This window comes from Microtus oregoni, unplaced genomic scaffold (genome assembly GCF_018167655.1).
Source record: "Microtus oregoni isolate MIOR12 unplaced genomic scaffold, Mior012 000193F_ref0000305, whole genome shotgun sequence".
NCBI classification, from domain to species: domain Eukaryota; kingdom Metazoa; phylum Chordata; class Mammalia; order Rodentia; family Cricetidae; genus Microtus; species Microtus oregoni.
In genome coordinates this window covers 68,351-77,971 of record NW_024544852.1, presented here as the reverse complement: position 1 = coordinate 77,971, position 9,621 = coordinate 68,351, and the positions used below count along the sequence as shown (strand labels likewise).

The window sequence follows — 9,621 nt, the reverse complement described above, 5'->3', positions numbered from 1 at the left end:
GAGAAAGGATTTTAGATAAGAAATTCCTAGAAATAATATCTACTATGGAAATGGCAAGAATAGGAGGACTCAGCCTTTGGGTGTCTGTAGGAGGCATGGCAAAGGCTAACATTGGACCAATAAATGTAGGTTGACAAAGGACAGAAAGGACAATCCAATACCATTGGAGAACTCCCTTGTGGGCCTCTCGCAGGTCCAATGGTCCAATCTTTCTCAGTTAGTGTGGAAAACATGTCCCACAAAAAATTTTAAAAATCCAGTGCCTACTATTAAAAAAAAACCATACTGGTCTGAATGATAAAATAGATATGGAGGATAAATCAAAAACTCTAGTAGGAAATAAAAAACATATTCTGGCAGACTTCTATAAATGATCAAAGACCAAAGCTAATAATGTAAATGGAATTGTTACTGAGGGCTTGATAAACATGGGTGCAGATGTAAATATCATTACTCCAGAATCTTGGCATCCGAATTGGCCTCATCAAGAGGCAGATATTCAGTTCCTAGGAATTAAAACCCTATCTCAAGTAAAACAATGCATGAAATGGGGTAAAAGCATTGGGCCAAAAGAATAAAAGGAAGGCTGAGGCTTTATGTAGCTAATACTGCAATGAATTTATGCGGTTATGACCTGTTGCAGCAATGAAATATTGAGGTTAACATTCCTGCAGTCCCCAAAACTTAAGACAAAGGTCATCAGACATTCAGGCTGTACAAGAACAGAAAACAACTAGAAAATCTTCAGAGATTCTAATGGTCTTGCCTTTAAAATGGTTAACTGAGAAACCAATATGGGTTAAACAATGGTCTCTAACAGAAAGCTTTAAAACAGTTGGTACAGGAGAAACTAGATGCTCAACATATTAAAAATTCTACCAGTCCTTAAAATTCTCCTGTATTTGTTGTTAAAAAGAAAAATGAGAGCAGGCAGCTCTCGTATCTCTCGGTGACCGCCGCTGAGGCCTGCCGCAGTTGCTCTTGGGTTCTTCTGCCGAACCACCATGTCGCAGAGCGGGGAGGAGAACCTGCAGGGCTCCTGGGTAGAACTGCACTTCAGCAATGGGAATGGGAACAGTGTTCCAGCCTCTGTCTCTATTTATAATGGGGGCATGGAAAAAATACTGCTGGATGCTCAGCAAGAATCTGGATGAAGTAGCTCCAAGAGTTCTCATTGTGACAGCCCACCTCGCTCCCAGACACCACAAGATACCAACAGATCTGAAACAGACACTCACAGCTTTGGAGAGAAAAACAGCACTCTGTCTGAGGAAGACTATCTTGAGAGAAGAAGAGAGGTTGAAAGCATCTTGAAGAAAAACTCGGACTGGATATGGGATTGGTCAAGTCAGCCAGAAAATATCACCCCCAAGGAGTTCCTTTTTAAACATCCAAAGTGAACAACTACTCTCAGCATGAAAAATACAAGTGTTATGAAGAAAGGGGGCATTTTCTCAGCAGACTTTCTGAAGGTTTTTCTTCCATCTCTGTTGCTGTCTCATCTGCTGGCCATTGGATTGGGGATCTACATTGGAAGGCGTCTGACAACTTCCACTAGCACCTTTTGATGGAAGAATGGGTCTGACTTTCATTAACACAGTGTGGATTCTGTAGGGATAAGTCCCGCCCCTTAGGGGGCGTGTTCGCCTCTGGCTAATGTTGGCCTATAAATTTGGCAAGCATGCTCCCAGCTGCCCCCTTCTGCTTTCCTGCTCTCCACGGGAACGGTGGTTCTGTAAGTCTATTTCGCCATTAAAGCTATATATATTTTTACAATCTGTCTGCATTCGTTTATGCCGTTATATTTTGGCGCCCAACGTGGGCTATTTTGCCCCCGACTCAAGCGGGTAGCCCGCTAGCTAACACAGCACCCTCCCGGGTGCTGTTTTTTAGTTCGTGACTCCGGCCTCAGTGCCGAGTCCGAGACATACTCAGCCACACAGGCTCATTCTGCCTGCCTTGGCTAAGTCTGCAGCAGAACCCCACTGCCTGAATTAGCAGAAGCTCAAGTACCTGCGGTTTTGCAACAAAAGCTGCCACAGCAGCAGATTTGGTCTGATACAAAGTGACTTGGCCTGGCGGTGGTGGCGCACGCTTTGATACCAGCACTTGGGAGGCAAAGGTGGGCGGATCTCTGTGGTGGTAGTGCAAGCCTTTAATCCCAGCACTTGGGAGGCAGAGACAGGCGGATCTCTGTGAGTTTGAGGCCAGCCTGGTCTACAAGAGCTAGTTACAGGACAGGCTCCAAAAACACAGAGACCACCACTGGCAGGAACCTATCATTGCAGGTAAAAAAATTTTTCTTTTATAAATAAAATGTCTGAACACGTTAGTATTCAAGAATTTGACAGTTTTTTTAATTGTACCATGTGGGAGATTTTACAAGAGGTGTCTATCACCCCACATCTATGGATCCTTCTGGGATTCGTAGTTTTCATTGGCACTAAATGGTTTGATAATAGAAATATGATAAAGTCTTTACGAGACGAATCCAGGATTCTTAAGGCAGAGATTGAACACTTAAAAACAATTGAGAATGACAACAATCTTCTCAAGAATCAGTTTGAAGTTCTTCAGGCTGATAACAATCTTCTCAAGAATCAGTTTGAAGTTCTCCAGGCTGATGTTAAGGAGAAATTCATTACTATGGAAGAGGGAACAGCTGATTTGGATCATAAGCTTCAGTCCCTTTCTGTAGGAACTGAAACATTAGTGGCTGATATTAAGGAGAAATTCATTACTATAAAAGAGGGAACAGCTGATTTGGACCATAAGATTCAGTCCCTTTCTGTAGGAAATGAAGCATTAACTGAGAGAATCAAAACTGCTGAATGTGACAATCGGATTTTGTCTAAAGCTTATGACAGATTGACAGAAAGATTGTCAATACAAGAAGGCACGGTTTATGCCATAAAAATTATGTCCAAAGATGAGATGTTATCTCTAACGGACAAACTTCATACTTTAGAATCCTCAGTGAAGGCTTTGGAACATAATTCTGGACAGGAGATTCAGACATTGCAGAAGGCAATGGTGAATAGAATCGAAAAGATTGAGGAATTTCTAAATTCTGATGAAGAAGAGCAAAGGGAAGAAAGGCAAATTTTAACTACATCTGTGGGTAAATCTCTCCGGGACAATTTCCACAAAGCTCTACCTACATCTTTACCTGCCTTTCCAGTAATAACAACAGAGAAGGTGATTGGTTCCAGAAACCCTAGGGTCATCAAGGAGGATACATGGGAGCCTGTCCGTATGAATGACCTCAAGGAAATTAAACAGGCTGTCATGACTTTTGGGATGTAAGCCTCTTTTGTTAAAGAGATGCTAAGATCTTGGGCCACAACATGCAGAGCAACCCCCTCAGACTGGCTCCAGCTGAGCTCTGCGGTACTTGAGAGTGGACCGCAATTGAAATGGAAATGCTTATTCAGGCAAGAGGCTAGACTCTTAGAACAGCAGGAAAAAGTGAAGGGAATTGACATTTCCCTAGATAAAATTCTAGGTGAAGGGCTCTTTTCCGACCCTCAGGAATGAGCTGATTTGGATGAAAACACACTCTCCATGTGTACTACAGCAGCCTTAAGGGCTTGGGACAGGGTACAAGACCCAGGACAGAGAATGGAATCATTTGTCAGAGTTAAACAGGGTCAGAGAGAAACCTTTAGTCACTTTTTACAAAGATTAACTAAGGCTGTACAAATAGGGATATCTGACCCAGAAGCAAGACGTATAATGATTGAGTCTTTGGCTTATGAAAATGCAAATGTGGAATGCAAAAGGATTTTGGGGCCTTTAAAGCTCAGATCAGTGCCCTTGGAAGAATGGGTCTTGCATACACTCAATGTTGATACATTTGATTATGGCACTGAAGCATGGGTAGAAGAAGCAATTTCCAATGGTAAAAGGAGACACAGAATACCAAATGTTTTAATTGTGGCAAAATGGGTCATATGAAAAGGAATTGTAGACAACGGATTTTCAGAAATAATAATAATAATGCATCTTTCAGAAATAATAATAATAATGCATCTTCTAGAAATAACAGAAATAGGAGGACTCAGCCTTCAGGTTTATGTAGAAGATGTGGAAAAGGCAGACATTGGACGAATGAATGCAGGCCAACAAGAGCTATCTCTTGTATCAGGCAACCTGATACAGTTGGGAAACGTGAGAGGGGGGCCTCACAGGCCCCCATGGCAAACATGGTTCAGTCATTTCCAGTTTCTGCAGAGAACGTGCCTCATCAGGACAATTAGGAAGCCCCATGCCTACTGTTACAAGCAATAATGATCAGAAAGATAAGTTACGTGTGTTTTGGCAAACTTCTATAAATGATCAAAGACCTAAACTGAGAGTGTGTGTAAATGGCATTTTTATTACTGGCCTGCTGGACACAGGTGCTGATGTAAGTATCATTACCCCAGAATCTTGGCATCTGTATTGGCCTCTTCAGAACGTAAATGTTCAGCTCCTGGAAATTGGAACCCTATCTCCAGTAAGGCAGAGCACGAGATGGGTTGAATGTATAGGGCCAGAGGGACAAATAGGAAAATTAAAGCCATATGTAGCCCATATCGCAATGAATTTATGGGGTCGTGACCTATTACAACAAAGGAATAACGAAATTAACATTCCTGCTACTTCTAGAGCCTATATTTCTGAGAGTAATATTAAAAGATATTACAAACGGAGAAAACCAGCCATTTGGGGTGTACAAGAACAAGCAATTGATGTCCCTTCAGAGATACCAACAGCCTTGCCTCCAAAATGGTTAACTAAGAAACCAATATGGACAAAGCAATGGCCTTTAGCTGAGGAAAAGTTACAGGCTTTAGAACAGCTGGTACAAGAACAATTAGATGCTGGACATATAGAAGAATCTACCAGCCCTTGGAATTCTCCTGTATTTGTGGTTAAGAAAAAATCAGGTAAATGGAGAATGGTGACAGATCTCAGGGCCATCAACAAGGTTATTCAATTTTGGATACCATCAAAATTAATAAAGGTTCGGTTTGAAGAAGAGAAGCCACTTGGAAAAGATAAATAACAATTCTTTCATAAGGATGGCGAACATACTGATGGTAAGAAATACAGATAGGTTGGAGGCAGGGTTCTTTTCTTATCTCCACAGGAAAATACTTATCTTCAAAGAAATTGAGGGACCCTGAATATTTAATTACTGATGTATGGACACATTCTGTAAGTATTAATTTTTATATATGTCTTATTAAACATTTCTTTATAAATATATAGAGCTGGTTTTGAAGTTGGACTCTGGCTCAGTCCCTCTCCAATTCCAAGCCTGTTAGTAAGAGAAAAACCCAGAGTTTCTGGAGTTTCTCTCTCATGTCAAGAGCCATGATATGGGACAGAAAGAAATATGAGTTTAGAAAACATCTTTGCTTTTCTTCATATCTATTATACTTTTCATTGAATATATCTATCATGCCTTTCATTGAATATATATGCATGTCTATATGATTAATGTTTAAGTTTTTAACAATGAACAATGAATTTTTCCTGAAGTGACATTTGAAGTTTCCAGGAAGAAGATGGGGCCCCACAACAGCAACTCTACCTGGTTGATATGACGTCATGATACTGATAGCTGTACTACAAGACCTGTTTTGGATACCAGCTGCACAAGACGATCCCAACTTGGTTAGCTGAAATGGTGCATATCTTGTACAACATTCTGGCCAGACCTCCACAAAATACTCAGAGACTATTTTCAATTTTAAAAGACATTGATCTTGAAATTTAACCATCATTTTACTTTCACAGGATCCCCCAGAAAGAACATCGCCCCTATGACAGCTGGAAGTAATTCTAGAGGATGACATCCCCTCTCCCAGTAAAGTTTACCCCTGGGTTTAGGGACATCATTTAGGGGTTGGGAGGTTGGGGGAGGAATTTTATAAGTTCAGGGATCATTTTGAAAAAAAAAAGAGGGATGATGGGATAATAGATTTATAATTGTGAGTTACTGCTTTTAGACAAATATATTGGTATTGCTTCTTCTATATTGATACAAAGTTAAATTATATTGACTATTGTATGCATGCATGTTTCTATGTCTGTTTAAAACATTTTTATGTATTGACATATATTGTATTGATATATATATATAGTATATATTTACCATATTGCAGTTTACATTTCTACCTCTGATTAAGATACTTATATAATGTTTGTGTATTAATATATATTTGCCATATTGCAATGTTTATTTGTACAGTGTTTATATTTGGAGGTCATTATCCTAATTTGTTACACAGTTGTTTATTGTCTTAGTCTTTAAGTTAGATAGATATTGAGAATTATAAAGATAAATAGTCATCTAAGTTTGTCATTTATAATTAGACTAATCAGGTTCTCTAGATATATAGAGATTATACTCAGTATAGATAGATAATCTTCGACTCTTCAAAGAGCTGTAGAAAATGGCCTTTAATCTAACTCAGAGTTTCGTGATAGTGAGACACAATTGCTCCTGGCAACACTGCTCTATTCCCGAGAGAATATTGAGCACCAAAGACACTCCATCTGGAGCCTTTCTATTTGGCAGAACTGGCCTTTGGGCAAAGAAATGCCCATACTTCAACCACTGACAGAGATACAGAGCATACATCAATGGATAAAACAGGACTGTCATATCCTGTATGTGATATGACAAGTAGTGAGTAGTGATAGCAATAGAAGATAAATAGCAAAACATCATCAGATTTAGTACTCACATTTAATAGAGATGACTCGAGTAGCCATTGAGGGAACAAACAAAAGATAATGACAGAAATCATCTGGAAAAGTCCTAATTGAAGCAGCCATTTGGAATTCTTGATTGAGAGACCCAGGTGAGGCTTTCCAGTTGTTGTTTTTTTGTTTGTTTATTGTTTTTTAAAGAATAGCAAGAAGCAGATGACTGGAGAAGTTGAAGCGGTCATCTGGATTCTCAAGCCAACTTTCGCTCCATGGGTGAGGTTTCCATGGCTGAATTTCTGGCTTCCTGTTCCTACTGAGGCGTTTTTATACCATCTGATAAACGATAGTCTTGGAAATGGTTAGCGTTTTCGTCATTATCAAGGACACAGTATTTTATTCCTGGGCTGTTTTGCTCTTTCTTCCTCCATTCATAGAATTAGGTGCCCATCCAGCCCTAGAAAAAGGTATTTTGGAGAACATTTGGAGACCACTGGAAACAAATATGCTAGAGTTGGTACAAGAGAGGCCTTGCTTTCATCATCCATTTTGAACAAGCTTAAACAGCACAGAACAGTTTACCAGTAAAATGCACATTATACTTGATTATGAAAATATTAACAAAAAATTAACAAAGAATGTTGTTCTCTTGTGAGTCTTTAACATCTGTACCCTTGATGTGCACAAAACAAAAGCCTTTGGCTAAACAGTGCTGGGTTTCAGCACACTCCTCTTGCAGTCTGTGACTGAGCAGCACTAACTAAGACCAGCTAGCTTATTCCACCTTTAGATGTTTAGTGTAGTGCTGACTGGATGGTGGTAACTGTTAGAAAGATGGCTGCTATTCTTACTGAAATTGTTTGTTTATTTTGTTTGTTTGTTTTTTGTTTTTTTGAGACAGTTTCTCTGTAACTTTGGAGTCTGTCCTAAAATTCACTCTGTAGACCAGACTGGTTTCTGCCTCCCAAGTGCTGGGATTAAAGGCATGCACCACCACCGCCTGGCGAAATTCTGTTATTTTAATATGGAATAAGCTTTCATGTGAGGAAAAGTTCAGTAAGATAAACATCTAGTACTAAATGAAACATATCTAACATGGTTTGTGGTACCTGCTAGAAACTGTTAAATATTGGAACTGTGGCAGAGTGACATATTCAGGGTGAAGAGGATGACTTTCTTGATTCAGTAGCTATGTGGTTTTTAAAGGTTCTTTCCTAGATTGGCTTGTAAGCATATAAATACGTTACTCTATTTTCAACTAGTGTCCCAATTTTAAGGTGACCCTGTTAGATTGATAGTGTAGCAGTAGGACTAAGTGACTTATCCAAGATTAAGCCCAGCCGTATTAGCATTAAGGACTAGTTACAGCTGGGGGAAAGAGCTCCGAATCTACTTTAGAAGTAGATGAAATTTCAATAGTTGAATCATGAGTTGAAAAATATTATTTGTCTTGATTATGAAGATGGACTATTTTGTCATAAAATAGAAACAAATATGTATCAAGACATAGTTTTTCACCTGTCTTAAGATGTCAGAGTGGTATCTTCATTTCTAGGCTTAGTTTTCCAGGCAGCGCTGTTACCATTTGTGCACATGGATGTGTATAGTGGTTGTGTCTAGTGTTCCAGAAAGAAGACTGAGAGGGGAGGGGAACCATAGTAGTTTTGTCGTTATTGAGGTTCTTCTTTTTTTTATTTTCCTTTTTATTTTTCTAGACAGGGCTTCTCTGTGTAGCCTTGGTTGTCCTGGAACTCACTCTGTAGACTAGACTGGCCTCAAACTCACAGAGCTCCTCCTGTCTCTGCCTCTTGAGTGATGTGACTAAAGGCATGTGCCACCACCTGGTCTGAGACAGGTTCTTATGTAGTCCATGCTGGCCTGGAACTCACTAAAGATGACCTTGAACTCCTGAACAGGAGGCTGTTTTGATTCAGAAAGTCTACAGATCTTCCTGTGACTCCATAGTCTTCAGCAGTTTATACCAGCATCACCACCTTGTAAGAAATAAAGTCATTAGTTTGGAAAAGTCACCCAAGGTCAGTATAAAACTGGGGAGGATATTATTTTTCTATGAAGAAAAAGACTTCTTCAGGGTAAAAAATATTCTCTGTGTACTTACCAGGGCATATTGTATATTAGTAATTGGACCTAAAAGGAATGCTTTCTTCAGCAAGACACTGTGGGAAAAGATAAGAGGTATATTTCTTAGAGGCGAGGGGAAGTTGTGTTAGGGATGTAGGACACACAGTGCTGGCAGGGACAACTTCTCTGCTAAACGTTAGCCTTGAAACTGATTTTATGTTTGTTACAATTAGGTATTTGTCACAGTGTGTTCTATTTGGGAAGAAAGTTTTGTGGATATTTTTACCTACAGTTTAAACATCAGAGTAACCAAGTCAGGTTGGATGGATTGCTTGTTGTGGATGAGTTTGTGTGTATGTTGAGATGTAATGCCCTAGTTAACATTGGGATACCATTAAATTTGAATTTCAGGATGGCTCAAAGGGTAAAGGTACCGTAGGATCCCTAGAGATCACTCCTGCAAATTATTCTCTGACCTCCACTTGTGTTTTGTGGTGCAATAGACTACTATACATATCCTCCAAATAATAAATGTAATTTTTTTAAAAAAATTGAGTCAGTCAAACATCAAATGGCTTATTTGCTGTTGACTTAACTTTCTAGTGGTACTAGGATTTTTTTTCCTAATTAAAAAAATTATGGTGTGTGTGGGCTCACACATGCCATTGTGTGGATGAGGAGATCAGAGGACAACCCAGTGGTGTTGGATTCTTTCCTCTCATCTTTATGTAGGTTCTGGGGAATGCACTAATGTTATTGGCTCTGTGTCAAGTACTTTACCCACTGAACCATTCCTTTGGCCCTGTAATCCCTGCTCCCAATACCAGCATCCTTGGA

The 9,621-nt window shown here is 39.5% G+C and overlaps 1 pseudogene; it reads left to right on the top strand.

The window, feature by feature from the left end:
* Positions 1 to 1,004: 1,004 nt before the first annotated feature.
* On the top strand, positions 1,005 to 1,573 carry LOC121445469 (annotated as a pseudogene).
* Positions 1,574 to 9,621: the final 8,048 nt, after the last annotated feature.